This window comes from Schistocerca gregaria, chromosome 6 (genome assembly GCF_023897955.1).
Source record: "Schistocerca gregaria isolate iqSchGreg1 chromosome 6, iqSchGreg1.2, whole genome shotgun sequence".
In the NCBI taxonomy this organism is placed as follows: domain Eukaryota; kingdom Metazoa; phylum Arthropoda; class Insecta; order Orthoptera; family Acrididae; genus Schistocerca; species Schistocerca gregaria.
This window is the reverse complement of record NC_064925.1, coordinates 117,451,059-117,466,229: the sequence shown is the minus strand read 5'-3', so window position 1 is coordinate 117,466,229 and position 15,171 is coordinate 117,451,059.

The following is a 15,171-nucleotide window of genomic DNA, read 5'->3' as shown; positions in this document are numbered from 1 at the left end:
GCAGCCGACATGTCTGGCGTTGCCAACCCTTTTCACCCCCACCCCAATCCCTGTGGATCACACAGGAAAGGAAAGGAAGCGAATGAATATTGCTTTGTCATCTAGTTCTGAACTATGTTTAAAATTTCATATCTCTAGCTCATCGGAAAATTAGTTAAAAATAAATTGCAAAATTAGAAATGGACGCACAGGCAAGAATATAGAATAATAAAAGCTTGGCAAGAAGTGTTACAACATAAAACGGTGTTTTGTGTAATTAGATTTGGTAATAAACTTGAGGGAAGATCTTCCACAACTGGTGACCTCGATGTGATGGAGGAGGTACTATAAGAAACTAAGTGACCATGTACACAGTCAACGAAAGTGCCGCAGTCCCAGGAAAATTTATGTGGACAAGGGCAGTGAAACTACCGTCACTTTGGGTGGAAAAGCCCGATATTTGTCTCTGCCATGCTGAAGCATTATTTCATGTTGCCTGCATAACAACTCAAAGTACGAAGTTTAACTATTTATTAGCACAATTGAAGGCTCACGATTTGCTGAGAACATCTCGGATTTGATTGTCAATGGCGGGTCAAATAAATATTCCTTAGCGAAAGAGAGACTTAACAGTGTTTCTGGTAAGTGAAGAGCCCCAAATGGACGAGGTAACTCAGTGAACTGTCCTTTAAAATGAAAGATTATGCAGGGAAAACGTGGGCAAAAAGACATTATGGTTAGACAAAGTTCCTGGACATATTCAATGTAACGTAACTATTTATGAAGATGATGTAGATAAATTAGCTTTCACGCACAGGTCGAATGATGGGAACGCTATAAGTTAATGAAATTCAATCACTTCTATCAGAGAAGTTGTCACCTTATTTAACTATTCTATATTTAACTAATATATGGCAAGTCCAAGCTCATGGCGGCTGCAGTGTAACACGTGTTAAGTTCGGCTCGCGAAATTTAGTCGAATTCGAAGGTGTTCTCGCAGGTGGTGTTGTCTAGTACAAGTGGAAATCGTGTAAACAACAGTGTTCTGTGCAGTAGTGCTATTTTTTTTCTGTGCTCCGCCAATATCTGCGACAAAATGGTAAACAGAAGAATCAACAGCAGCGCGTCCAGCAGCGGGGAAGCAGCAGGTGCGGCGGGTCTGCTCCTGGCGGAAGGTGCGGCCGCGGCTCCCGGTATAGCGGAGCTGGTTCGCTCTGAGGTAAACGCTGCGCTTCGCGATAAAACCAATCTCGATCTGATAGCAGGCACCATATCAGATACTGTAACGGCAGCAGTATTGGCCAAAATGCGTGAAACTGTTGAGGCCAATACTGCCGAAATTACAGCACTAAAAAAGTCTGTGTCTGAATACGAGAAAAAGGCACGAGAGTTGGAAGTGAAACTATCTGCCGCCACAGACGAGCTATAACAGTACCAAAGGCGAAATAGTCTACGACTGTTTGGAGTAGCAGAAAATAAAGAAGAAGACACGGACAACCTGCTTATACAGGTTGCGCGTGAAAAATTAGGCGTCGAAGAGACCAAGGCAGACATTGACAGGAGCCACCGGGTGGGACGAAAACTACTAGGTGCTACCAAACCTCGTCCAATAATAATTAAATTTGTGTCGTACCGAAAAAGGGCTGAGATCTTTACCCAGAAGAAGAAGTTAGCAAGGACAGGGATTACAATAAGGGAAGATCTGACACACGAGCGGCTAAAGATTTTAAACAGTGCCATATCCCATTTCGGTCTTCAGAATGTGTGGACTCAGGATGGCAGAGTAATCATTAAGACTGCAGCTGGAAAGAAGACAGTCACAAACATGACAGAACTAAATAGTATTAAGTGAACCTACTCGAGCCAAAAGTCAAACTTAACACCATTTGAAAATTTTAACAGTCCTATACTCAGATATAGTCTTGTAATTGTATTAACTTTTTAATTATTTGTACCTTCAACTAATTGTTTTTGTAACTGTATTAACTTTTTAATTATTTGTACCTTCAACTAATTGTTTTTGTAACTGTATTAACTTTTTACTATTTTTTTGTGTCTTTAGCTGTAGCCATTGCTTAGTTTTAGTTACTGCTAATACTTTTTTCATTTTCTCAGTTTATTCTCTTCCATTCTGTAATAGTTCTATTGCAATTATTAGTCTCTCCTTTAGTTCATTAGTCAACCATCTTTTCGGTTTAAATTGTTCATAACAAAAATCACTATCAGTATCACTTTACCAAATTTCAATTTAATTCTAGCTTCCTACAATACTCTATTAAATATTAAGCTTACTGCTCTCTGCTGGCAGCATCGGCCTCTTAAATCACTCCTCTTTCCCTTATTTCCACCCTAAGCTGTTTCAAATACTCTAATTACATTATTCCTCTTACTACATAGGATACTCAGTGACACACAGCTGTCACCATTTTGGTCATATTCTCCCTGCACCGAATACCACTAATCCATTTTCTATACTCCCGAAACCTCAGGAAATCTCTTGCAGTCGCTTTTCTTTCGGCTCTCGTGGAGTCACAAACAGGGCGCGCAAAATCTCGGACACCCCTGTAATATGTCACTTGGCGGAAACACCGGTCAGTGCCCCTCGCGGCAGGTAGTGCCTAACAAAGGGACAAACCAGTCTGCCACCCTACTCCAGGCTGCTCAGCGGAACGCGTCCGAGCTTTTAGCAGCTCACTGCAACATTCAGTCTTTACCTGCGCATTACGAAGAACTTAGCCTCCTCTTCCACCAACTAAACTACCACGTAATCCTCTTATCCGAAACGTGGTTGAAACCACACATATCCTCTGCATCTACTCATCTCCCAGGGTACACATTTCTTAGGGCAGACAGATCAAAAAAGCGAGGTGGCGGGGTCGGCGCATATATACGAACAGATCTCAAAGCGAAAGACTTATCTACGTCAAATCCTGCTGAAGAAAAAGAGGCTGAATTCATGTTCATTGAAATAAATATACAAAGTCGGAAATTCTTGACTGGCGTCGTGTACAAGCCACCAAAAATAAGCTCAATGAGTTCCTTCCAGTCGGAATTACATTCACTTCAGTGTCAATACGAACATGTCATCGTAATGGGTGACTTGAACATAGACCTGCTAAGAGACACTCCCTCCGCAATAAACCTAAGAAGATTGTTCAGTTGCAATAGCATGAACATTCTTCCATTACAACCTACACACCATACGGCGCACAATCATACTCTTATAGACGTGATCGCAACGAAACAGACTGACAAAGTAAGAGATGTTGGTCAATCATCGGCCCCTGGCCTCTCAGCACATGATGTAATATTCCTGGCCTACTCTGTGCAGCCCCCAAGGATCAAATCGCGTTACATAACTTGTAGGAACATGAAACGTATTGACCTTGACGCTCTAACAGCCGATTGCTCAGAAATCTCATGGCATCAAATAATCAGAGAACCTACAATCGACGGCAAAATTAATGAACTTGGTGATAAACTCAACCTGCTCCATGGCTGACAGCTGAATTACGTCAAATGATGACTAATAGGGATGCTGCCCACAGGCGTTTCAAGGCAGATCCGAAACCCGAACGTTTTGAAGAATATAGAAAGCTACGGAACAGAGTGAAACAATGCATTCGCAATGCCAAAATCAGGCACGCTCGCTCCCTTGTATGCAGCGATCTGACACCCACGACTCTATGGAAGAATCTCCGTAGCTTGGGGGTCGGAAAGCCAAAATCGGAAACTACTTTTCATGTGTGAGCTAACGAATTAAATGAATTCTTCTCTGCACCTCTGAATACCAGCACGGCTGATAATTACCGTCCACAAGAATCCCCAAACAGAATAACTAACAACGATACCTTCCATCTAAAACATGTAACAACAAATACGGCAAGAAAAGCAATAATGAAAATCTCTTCTGATGCAATAGGCAACGACAGTATCGGTATAACCATGATTAAGAATGTTGCCGATATCTTAGTACCTGTCTTAACTGACATATTTAATTTTTCCCTCGTGAACGGAATATACCCCACTGCATGGAAAAGAAGCATAATTCGACCCATCCCTAAGGTCGAAAACCCGCAACTGCCTAGTGATTACCGACCAATTAGCATACTGCCTGCTGTTTCCAAAGCACTGGAATATATTGTTCATGACCAAATCACTGAACACTTGCATGAATTCAGTCTATATGACAAATTTCAATCCGGTTTCCGTAAACATCACAGCACAAACACTGCTCTAATTAAAGTAACTGATGACCTGAAATATGCCATCGACAATCGAAAGGCAACAATATTGACGCTACTGGACTTCAGCAAAGCTTTTGACACTGTTAACTTTGACATATTACTCAGAAAAATGCAACAGCTTAATTTCTCTGATAGTGCAATGAGATGGTTTGAAAGCTACTTAAAAGACAGACAGCAATGTGTTGTCTGCGCAAATGAAAAATCTTCCTGGAAACATGTTTCTTCGGGAGTGCCACAAGGATCAGTCTTAGGACCACTTTTGTTTTCTTTATATGTCAAAGATATTTCGTCGGTTTTGTCCTCCTGTAAACATCATTTCTATGCCGACGACCTCCAGCTCTACCTAAGCGTCAGACCTGAAGACGTTAACACTGCAATCGCTCTGATGAATGATGATCTGTCTTCAGTAGTGACATGGGCGAAAAACCTGGGGCTTAAATTAAATGCAAAAAAGACGCAAGTAATCTTAATAGCCCATCAGAAATTAATAAGTTCAGATTTCCGCGAACGGCTACCTCCTATTCTGCTCGAAGGTACTCCAATACCATATCAGAAAACAGTGAAGAACTTGGGTGTAACTTTGGACGAGCATCTCAACTGGGCGGAGAATACAGTCGCAGTGTGCCGAAAGACGTCTGCTTGTCTCTATGCTCTCAAAAAGTTTCGGAACATATTCCCACAGGACTTGAAACGCCAGCTCGTGCAAGCACTCGTTCTACCGAACCTCCACTATTGTGATGTGATTCAACAAGGCATGAGTAGTGAAAACAAAAGACGGCTAGAGCTAACCATGAATGCCTGTGTGCGTTACACCTGCAACATTCGCCGATATGATCATGTTAGTGCTTCATACTCCGAGCTAGGGTGGCTGCGGCCGGACAAACTGCGTGACTACCACACTCTATGTCTACTTCACCGACTCCTCATCGCGCAAGCACCCCAGTACCTAGCTTCAGAGATTAAAAACCTGTCATGCCATCATAATCGAAACACGAGGTCACTCTTATCTGGTATCCTAACTGTGCCCACTCACAAAACAAAAACTTTTGCAAACTCCTTCTCAGTTGCCGCTGTCCGCCTCTGGAACAAACTGCCCCTTACCTTGAGGAAAATTCAATCTCCTGTTGCTTTTAAGAAGAAGTTGAAGCATTTCCTACTATCATCCGCATAAAATTCTCCACAAAATTAATGTGCAAGGCCAATCCTCTCATCTGTCAAATAGCAAAGCCAGCGTCTCCTATCTTGCTCCTGAGATGCCTTCCTCTTCATCTATCTCTATTAGCCACGCAGTCTCCTTTTCCTTTATATTTTCCTTAATTATGTTTCATCATGTCTCTCTATTCTTCTCCTCCCTTCACCATGAGTCTCCCTCATACTCCCTGCTGCCAGCACTCCTATCTTAAATCTTTCTCTTCAATAATGTATTTTTCGAGGTGTACCTTTCTAATTGTTTATCTCACTTTTTGTATTAGATGTAGTTTAACATGCCTACTGAAACATATGACTGTAAAATAAGTAGAATGCCTGGTTAGATGTAAGAGAGGGCCTGATGGCCCTAATCTTGCCAGGTTAAATAAATAAATAAATTAAAAATAAATTAAATTATATTCCTTTTGCTCGTCTTAGCATACATTTATTTGTGACTTTATTATTTCCTGATATTATGAGCATGTGTCACCAGGACGACTTTTGGAGAGCTTTAATTTTGTTTTTTCGGCACGACGAATGGTCCATCTCTCACGCTGCGGTCTCTGCCCTCTTCGATTTTCTTCATACTTTCAGGATCTGAAGGTCAGTACTCAGACATCATGTGAGGAAATAAATACATATTATGAAAGTGAATGTACGTTTATATGTATGTATGAATGTACTGATTTCAACCAAACTTGGTACGCATATCATTTACTATCTGGAAAGAATCGCTTTGGGGGTAAGAACCACCCTCTTGTCAAATATGTGGGGGTGGGTTTAAAAGCAGTGCTGTCCATGACATGCGAATACCCACAATTTCGTCGTCCAGTATTTAAAAATGAGAGCACTCAGTGACTTGAAATAAACTTTACGAAACTTTTTCTCGCTGACAACCCCCACAAAATGATCAAAGGGAAAAAGTTTGTACCTTACTGCATATTCGCTGTCCATGCAATAAAATTGCCGCAGAAAGCGTGACGTTTTAATTTTTTTGCTTCTTTACTGCTAACAGTATTCGCAACACATTTTGCAGACATATGCTGCCGAATGTAGCTCCAAAAATGTGTCATTGTATGACACAGCTCAAGGTATTTGTCGTTAAGTACTGAGGTGCATGAAAAATTGCAGCATCGGAAATGACATTTTAATTAATTATTTCTTTACTACTAACTCTATTCATAACTCATTTCATAGACAGCCGCACATACCATTGGATCTACCTGCGAAATTATATCGTTATACAGCAGGTAGTTCAGAAAATAATTCATAAACACTGAGCTGCGTGAAAATGAAGCGGGAGACCGAAATGCGCTTGATATATAGGTGAAATACGTTCATACGTATATGTGAAATTGTTAAATATATGTGAAAAATTATCAACATACGCGGTTCACGAGCAAAGCCAAGGATAAAAATTTCATCCCATATTCCTAGAACCTTTCAGCTGAATCTGGTACACAAATTAGTTACGTTCTGAAAAGCCTCCTAGATTCGAGACTTGTAAAATTGCAAACTTTGGATGCCGACGGATAAAGGTATTACGCTGCAGTGAAGTCTCGCTGTGCAGCTGGCCCGTACAGTAAACAGGGGACATCTTGAAGTCTTTGCGAATTTCAATTCCATGTACACTGCTGGACAATAATAGTAAACACTGTACGTAGATGTCAGCATCTGAGAGTGTACGTGTAGTTGGGCTCAAAGAAGCCAGATGGAGTAATCGACGAATCGCTCGGCATTTGAATGATGCCGCTATTCGACGATGATGGTAGGAATATGTGAACGATGGCCGAACACAGCCTCAGGAAGGAAGCGGTTTACCTAGAGAGAGACGACAAACCGTGTGGACTGACCAATCGTCACAGAAGCACCCAGAGCCCCGGATTCATCATTATCGTCAATCCGATGTGTAACTGGTGCCTCAGTGACCACAAAGACCATTAATAGGTGGCTCACGGAAACACCCTCCTTGCCTGATTGTCACAGACCTCTGTACACCAACAAGCCCATCTGCATTGGTGCTGAGCCATGTGTGGCTCACGTTGACGCCATGCCATTCATTGCTTGGCATCTTGTAGTAGCAATAGTGGCCTCTCGTTTTTTAGTGTGTTCACGGGTGCCAATATGCTTGCTCGCTTTGTCTGTCCGCGGGTGGCAGCAGCAGCGCTTATCGATAGTGCATACTGTGGTACCAAATTCTGGAGCGGCCTCTATTATTTCTGGGTCGTCGTGTGTCGAGCTAGGGAGTTGGGACGGAGCAGCAGTGAGGTCCGGACAGCCGGTACTCGCCCGACCTCTAGAGACATACATGCACTGTCCGACGGAAGGATGTGGTCGCGAGAGTGCATGACCCCGTCAAGAACCGGATTCAGCGAGTTTAGTTGAATGGACCGTAATATTCGAGTAACGTGACTTTAACTTGTGTGTGTGTGTGTGTGTGTGTGTGTGTGTGTGTGTGTGTGTGTGTGTGTGTGTCCGACTGTCGACGTGACAACATGGCAATTAGTTTTCAGTCGACGATTTATACTGACAAGGGAATGGTCAGACTTGTCATGCCGAAACATGTGTTGCTTTCTTTAGGACTGTTATTTAACTGTGCAAAATGTCTGTATGCTGAATTGTAGCTGCTGACATCAACTGGAAGCCACCTAAGAAAAATCACGAACACGTCTGTGTTTCCTGTTTGGCGATTGCAGTGACGGCTGGCCACCCCTGGAAATGGCGAGTCGCGAGCGTTGTGCGCATCGTCGTGAAGTGCGGCCGTCTTATCGCGGCGTTCACTACAGAGGAATATCGCTGCACTTTTTTGGTGGAAAGGGGAAATTCGTTTCTGTGACATGCACATCCTTTTAATTTCTGGTACGTATTTCGAAACATACCGTCCTGAAACTGGTTAGAGATGTGAAAGATGTTATGTATATGTTCATCTATACTCCGCAGGCCACTTCACGGTGAACATTCAATCTCCCCTCGCAGGTGATGACGAACCCTGTAAATGTTTTGCTGCTTGCCATGGAGATACACCACAGACGCCAAATGAAGCAATCAACAGAAAACACGAGTGATGACTAGTGTCGTGCGACGTGGTTGTTACACTTCTAGACGAGCATGAAAATGGCGCACACATGTGGCTAGAAACAACTGAAACACTCGATATTTCAGACTGTGAATCTACAGACGGTGAAGACACCGACGAAAGTTGCGCTCATGAAGACTCTTCGAGTGATAGTGCCACGTACCATCATCAATTATCTCCGAAAGTAACACCAGCAACTACAATTACCTTCAGACACAGAAAAAGCGGTGACGTATTGGTTGAACGAAAGTGGTAAAGAAACGCCTACGTGTCAGTACTGTTCAAAATAAGTATCGCTTTGTCCGTTCTGAACATGAACTGTATAGATGGAAAAAGGAAGTCCCTGGATGACGTAAGAGTTCACTGGAAATTGCGACAGAGAAATGTGCGACTCTGAGCTATTTACCGATGCCAGACAGTCATTTAGTGTCAGCGATACCACTTTGCCTGATTAGGCGTTGAGATTGCCAACGCGACAGGCGCTAAAGAATTTACAGCTTCTCAAAGTTGCATTAGTCGCTTCAAAAGACACACAACATTGTGGCCAGAAAAATAACAAAATTTGTATCGAGAAACAGGTCGGAAAATGAAGTGACAAATCGAAAAGATAGAAGCTTTTCTTACGAATGCAAAAAAATAAGATCGCTAGTTTTAGTGAATCGTACGTGTACAGTGCAGATCAGTCAGGTTTTCAAAAAGAAATGCGTGCGAAAACAGCACTATCATTCAAAGGGGAAAAATATATTGGGGCGATTGCGCAGTCCACGATTGCACTCACCCATTCATACACTATAATGCCCATAATTAGTCTGGATGGTTCATTGCTGCCTAAACTGTATTTGTGTCTTCATGAACCAACTGGACGTTTTGGACCACGTGTCAAAAGAACAATGTTCTACGCAAACAATGTTGTGGTAGACGCATCAAAGCCTGAGAAAATGGGAAATGAAAACGTTACACTTTTCATGCGTCATGCTTTTCTTCCGTTCTGCGGAAACAAATCTCTTCTTCTAGATTCGTGGTCAGGTCATAAAAGATAGGATTCATTAAAAGTTGTATTTCGAGCCCACCCTAACAAAGAAGTAGACATACTTTAGATTCCACCCGGCACGACGAACGTAATTCAACCTTTAGTCAGAATTTTTCCGTCAGTGGGAGGATTTTACAGAAAACTAACAGATAAAATTATTGTGTGCAGATCACTGCAATTTCCTGTCTATCACCGTGACAATATTCTCAAGCTGCAATCAGTAGTACATTATCAATTTTCCTCCCCACGGTTTCAGAATTTAATTAAATATGCGTGGCACTCCTCGAAATATGCTGATACTACACTCCTGGAAATTGAAATAAGAACACCGTGAATTCATTGTCCCAGGAAGGGGAAACTTTATTGACACATTCCTGGGGTCAGATACATCACATGATTACACTGACAGAACCACAGGCACATAGACACAGGCAACAGAGCATGCACAATGTCGGCACTAGTACAGTGTATATCCACCTTTCGCAGCAAAGCAGGCTGCTATTCTCCCATGGAGACGATCGTAGAGATGCTGGATGTAGTCCTGTGGAACGGCTTGCCATGCCATTTCGACCTGGCGCCTCAGTTGGACCAGCGTTCGTGCTGGACGTGCAGACCGCGTGAGATGACGCTTCATCCAGTCCCAAACATGCTCAAGGGGGGACAGATCCGGAGATCTTGCTGGCCAGGGTAGTTGACTTACACCTTCTAGAGCACGTTGGGTGGCACGGGATACATGCGGACGTGCATTGTCCTGTTGGAACAGCAAGTTCCCTTGCCGGTCTAGGAATGGTAGAACGATGGGTTCGATGACGGTTTGGATGTACCGTGCACTATTCAGTGTCCCCTCGACGATCACCAGAGGTGTACGGCCAGTGTAGGAGATCGCTCCCCACACCATGATGCCGGGTGTTGGCCCTGTGTGCCTCGGTCGTATGCAGTCCTGATTGTGGCGCTCATCTGCACGGCTCCAAACACACATACGACCATCATTGGCACCAAGGCAGAAGCGACTCTCATCGCTGAAGACGACACGTCTCCATTCGTCGCTCCATTCACGCCTGTCGCGACACCACTGGAGGCGGGCTGCACGATGTTGGGGCGTGAGCGGAAGACGGCCTAACGGTGTGCGGGACCGTAGCCCAGCTTCATGGAGACGGTTGCGAATGGTCCTCGCCGATACCCCAGGAGCAACAGTGTCCCTAATTTGCTGGGAAGTGGCGGTGCGGTCCCCTACGGCACTGCGTAGGATCCTACGGTCTTGGCGTGCATCCGTGCGTCGCTGCGGTCCGGTACCAGGTTGACGGGCACCTCTTTTTCATTCATATGTTTTCGATGCCACAAGTAAATGACAAAAACTCATGCCAAAACACTAAGAAAGAGAACGCTATTTCAGGCACAATGCAATTTGCAGACTGCCGAGTCACTGGTGGAAACGAATGTAAAATTAAAGAAGTAAATAAATTACCAATACATGGCGCTGCAGGCGTCTTAAAGTAAATTGGGTCTGCTACAGATAACGGATTGAGTTGCACATTACACCATTCGTACTGTTCACTGTACATGACTGCAAAAGTTTGACAGTCAATAGTTTTGCCACTGTTAGTTACGTAACCCCACCATCCATGGCAAGGTCGTACTAGATCAGATGCGAAAAATAGGTTTTTAATTCTCCTGAGACCAAAAACAACATAAAAAGCCAAATGACATTGGTTTCTAACTGTCCTGGGGCCAAAAACAGCACAAAAAGCAAAATGACATCGGTTTCTAACTGTCCTTGGATCCCAGACCGCATCAGAAGGAAAGTGACACCTGTTTCTAATTTTTGTGAGACTCACGCAAGACATGTTCAGTATGCTGTCCACTGTATTGTTCCAGAAGTTGAAATCGAGAAACAGCCTATTCCGCAACAGATCAGACAGACTGGGTGATCACTTTCAGAATGTGTTGTGCAATGTATGCCTTCCACTTACCTACGTTCGTAATTGGAGCAATGAACACTTTCAGGTAATCCTCCGTGGATACAGACCAGGTGACCTGGACGGCCAGGCTGTAGGGGAATGATGGCTGATAACCCTAGCATTTCCGAAATGCCTCTGCAGCAGTCGCTTCACCGGCTATGGGGAGGAGCGCCATATCACATATGAATAATCCTACCAACACAACGACGCTGTTGAGATGTTGGAATGACGTTTATGTGGAAAAGACTCTCAAAACGTAAAAGGACCTACAGGACCCGTCTCCTCGAGAAAACGCAGCCCTAGATAACCACAGCGATATCATTAACCCGCACCAAGTAGTCATCATTGCAGAACGAAGTGGTACAAATTGATCTTCGTGCGGATTTTCCGTTGCAAATATTCTTTAATTCTGCGTGTTATTATGTCCTTGGAAATGTAAATGGGCTCCGTTGGTCCACATAATTTTGCATGGCCACGCGTTGTCCACTTCCACTAGAGCAAGAAATACCAGAGCGAAATTTTCTCCTTCTGCTGGCAGATCAGCACTAGTGATTTTGTACTAATAGTAATGCAGGATGTTTCATAAGACTTTATGTATCTTGCTTGCATTGCACTTCAAAAGAACTTGTCTTTTTCCAATTTTGCAATTATTTTCTCCACAGTCTTAGCAGATAATGAACCAATGCCTTTTTTCATACTCATGAGAGGTCGGAACTTAGGCAGGGCTGTTGGCGCAAAGTCACCGTTCTTGTAAAAGAGCTTTACCAGCAGCGCACAGTCTATCATGGAGACAGTTGTGTAAAGAGAAAGGAAGAGCTCATGCGCTCCTTTATCCGGGTTAATGCGGATCCCACACTGAACGAATAACTGAAAAAAACGTATAACGCAAAATACACATGCGCTTCCGTCAGAAAGGCTAATATTCATGTGCAATCTCCTTCAAATGCAGTAGAGTTCCATCAGCTTTATGAATATGTTCCGGTAGAAAACTATTCTGTTAGATACAACAGAATAACCCATCGCAAAAATACTCTGTTGCTTTTTTAGTAGGACTACAGTTCTCGCAATTCAGAGAAACCTCTCGAATCCCATAGCGACATCTAAAGTCAGTCGTTCTCATGAAACGTTAAAATGTTTTTCGGTTTTCAGAATTTTATGGATCTCTCCTACTTCCTCTAATAACAACTGAACTGATACACCAACTCATTCTGTACCTTTCTGCTGCTACCACAAATGCAGTACTTCACACACCTTCATTCAGTTGTTTTCGCGACGTTCCCGCGAGGCTTTCAGTTTTGTTGCAAAATTTAACAATTTTCTTTATTTTTCTTGAAGTCTCCCCTGTACGTATGACCATTCCAACACCCTGAGAAGTTTTCACTGGATTCACACTTTTCTAAATTATCTGTAACATCTCATTTCTCTTCGATCGTTACAAATTATAGTTACTCTTTCATCTTTCTGGTAAATGTAAGCTTTCCATAACTTCAGTAACGATAAGAAATGTGATATACACTACCTGATCAGAGGCATGCGGTAACCCCTGTGTGATGCGGAAATGGACACTACGAGTCATGAGAGGCAGACGAAAGGATATGGGAAGTATTGTGTTGTCAGTAGAGAAGGAGTGATAGCAGGATGGGACGGTCACAGGACCTCATTCACTTGGAACTTTGACTTTTCACTAAATATAATCTAAATGACAAATCCATTAAGGATTTTTCAACCCATCTAAAGCTGCCCAAGTCGAATGTTCGTAATGTGATTGTGAATTGGAGCCGCGAAGGAGCAGCCGTAGCTAAATGAAGTACAGGCAGTCCTCATGTACTGAAGGACAGGCACCGCTTGGCGTTGCATAGTATGGTTGTAAAAATCAGTGGAAGGAACCATTTACCTGAAGATGAGGTGCGAAAGATCGCAAAAATATTTCAGAGCTATCTAGTGGTTAGAATGGGCCCCGAAGCGTCTTCTAGCGGTAAAACATACGTCACATGTGTTCTAAACGAGAATAACCGGTCCAACTCATAATTAGATAGGCTGCTGATTCAGATACTTTTGGCAGTAGGATATAAAGCAGAAAGCTAACAGATGGGAAGTTAAGTCAGAGAACGAATCTCCGAAGAAAGCAGGAACAAAATGGACAGAGGAATGGAAGAGAGCACATGCAGAAAAAATGAGAGCATTTGGAGAAAAGGAAAGGAATCAAGAAGCTTTGCGTGATATAACAGGGTCCAATAGCTAATAATAATAATAGTAATAATAATAATAATATAGGGTGTTCATGTAACCATCCACTTTTTCAGAGGATGATTGTACGCATCAAAACAAGAAAAGTAGGTCTTATAACAAAGGGGCCTACAAAGTATTCATTCTGATATGTGATCACTCGTTGCGAGGAGGTGCTCCACATGAGGTCCATTCATCTCTATCCATGCCTCTCCCCTTTGGTGTAAAGACCCTCGGACACTCTGAAATCGCCCTGGTTGTTTCTAATGTTTTGAGATGCAAGGTAGACAGAAGTCTGTAGTGTCTGCACATCGTTTATTGGAGTGCCATATACCAACTGCTTCATGTGTTCAAATAGCCAGACGTCTAGTATATTTAGGTCCGTGGAACGAGCAGACGAAGGTATGGAACCTCCAAGGCCAACCCATCGGTTTTCCAACGTACTCGTCAGGTGCCAACGCACAATGTGGAGAAAATGTGCTGGTGCGCTATCATGCATGAACGAAATCTGTAGTCTGTCCTGGCATGGCACGTCCGCCAGCAAGTTAGGCAGTACTTTATCCATATAGCGGATTTAATCAGCTCCCGTTAATCTCTGTGATAGCACTTATGGCCCTAGTAATCTATCACGGAGAATGCCTGCCCATACAATGACTGAGAATAGATTCTGAGGCCTTGTTTCTTAAAGTGATAGGAATTTTCATCAGCCTACACATGCTGATTGTGGAAATTTACAGAGCCATCTCCTGTGAACCATGCGTCATCAGTAAACAAAAACGTGGAGGCAAATTGTGGATCTGGACACTCTGGCAGGATGGTCTTGTGCCCTCAGGGCCAGGGCGCGCTGAATATGGTACGGATACAAATGTTCCTGAAGTACAGCCCACACCAGACACCTTCAGATGCAGCTACTCGCAGCACACTAGTTCAAGGATTGTCCTCCACTGCATGTAGAGCATGCTCCTCCATTTCGGGAGTGCGAACTGAAGGGGGCCTTCCACTGTCCACTTTGTTGTGTGCTACGGAACCTGTTTCCCCAAAAGCTGGAACAGTCGGCTGAAAAGCTCAACAGATACGCTGAGCGATGAAATCGTTCCGTGTACAGGTTACATGCTTTCAGATTAACTCCGTTTGCTATACCAGAGTAGTACATCATATCTATCGTTTCCCTTATGGGATACAAGGTTTCCATTGCTAGGTTGTGTCAGAGTATCTGCACGAGAGAAAATATGCTGTACCACACCACAAACATCACAATATTATGTACTTTGAAAGTGACCGTACGCAAACATAAATGTAACAAGACTGTAGTACTAATCACATAACGTAAACAGATGTGACAAGACTACAGTATTAATCTCACAACGTAAACGGAATAACTCACAGGAGACCACCGACCCAACTAATGCTTAAATCAATACTGCACGACAGTATCTCAGAACGCTATTGACCATGGTATGACAAAGA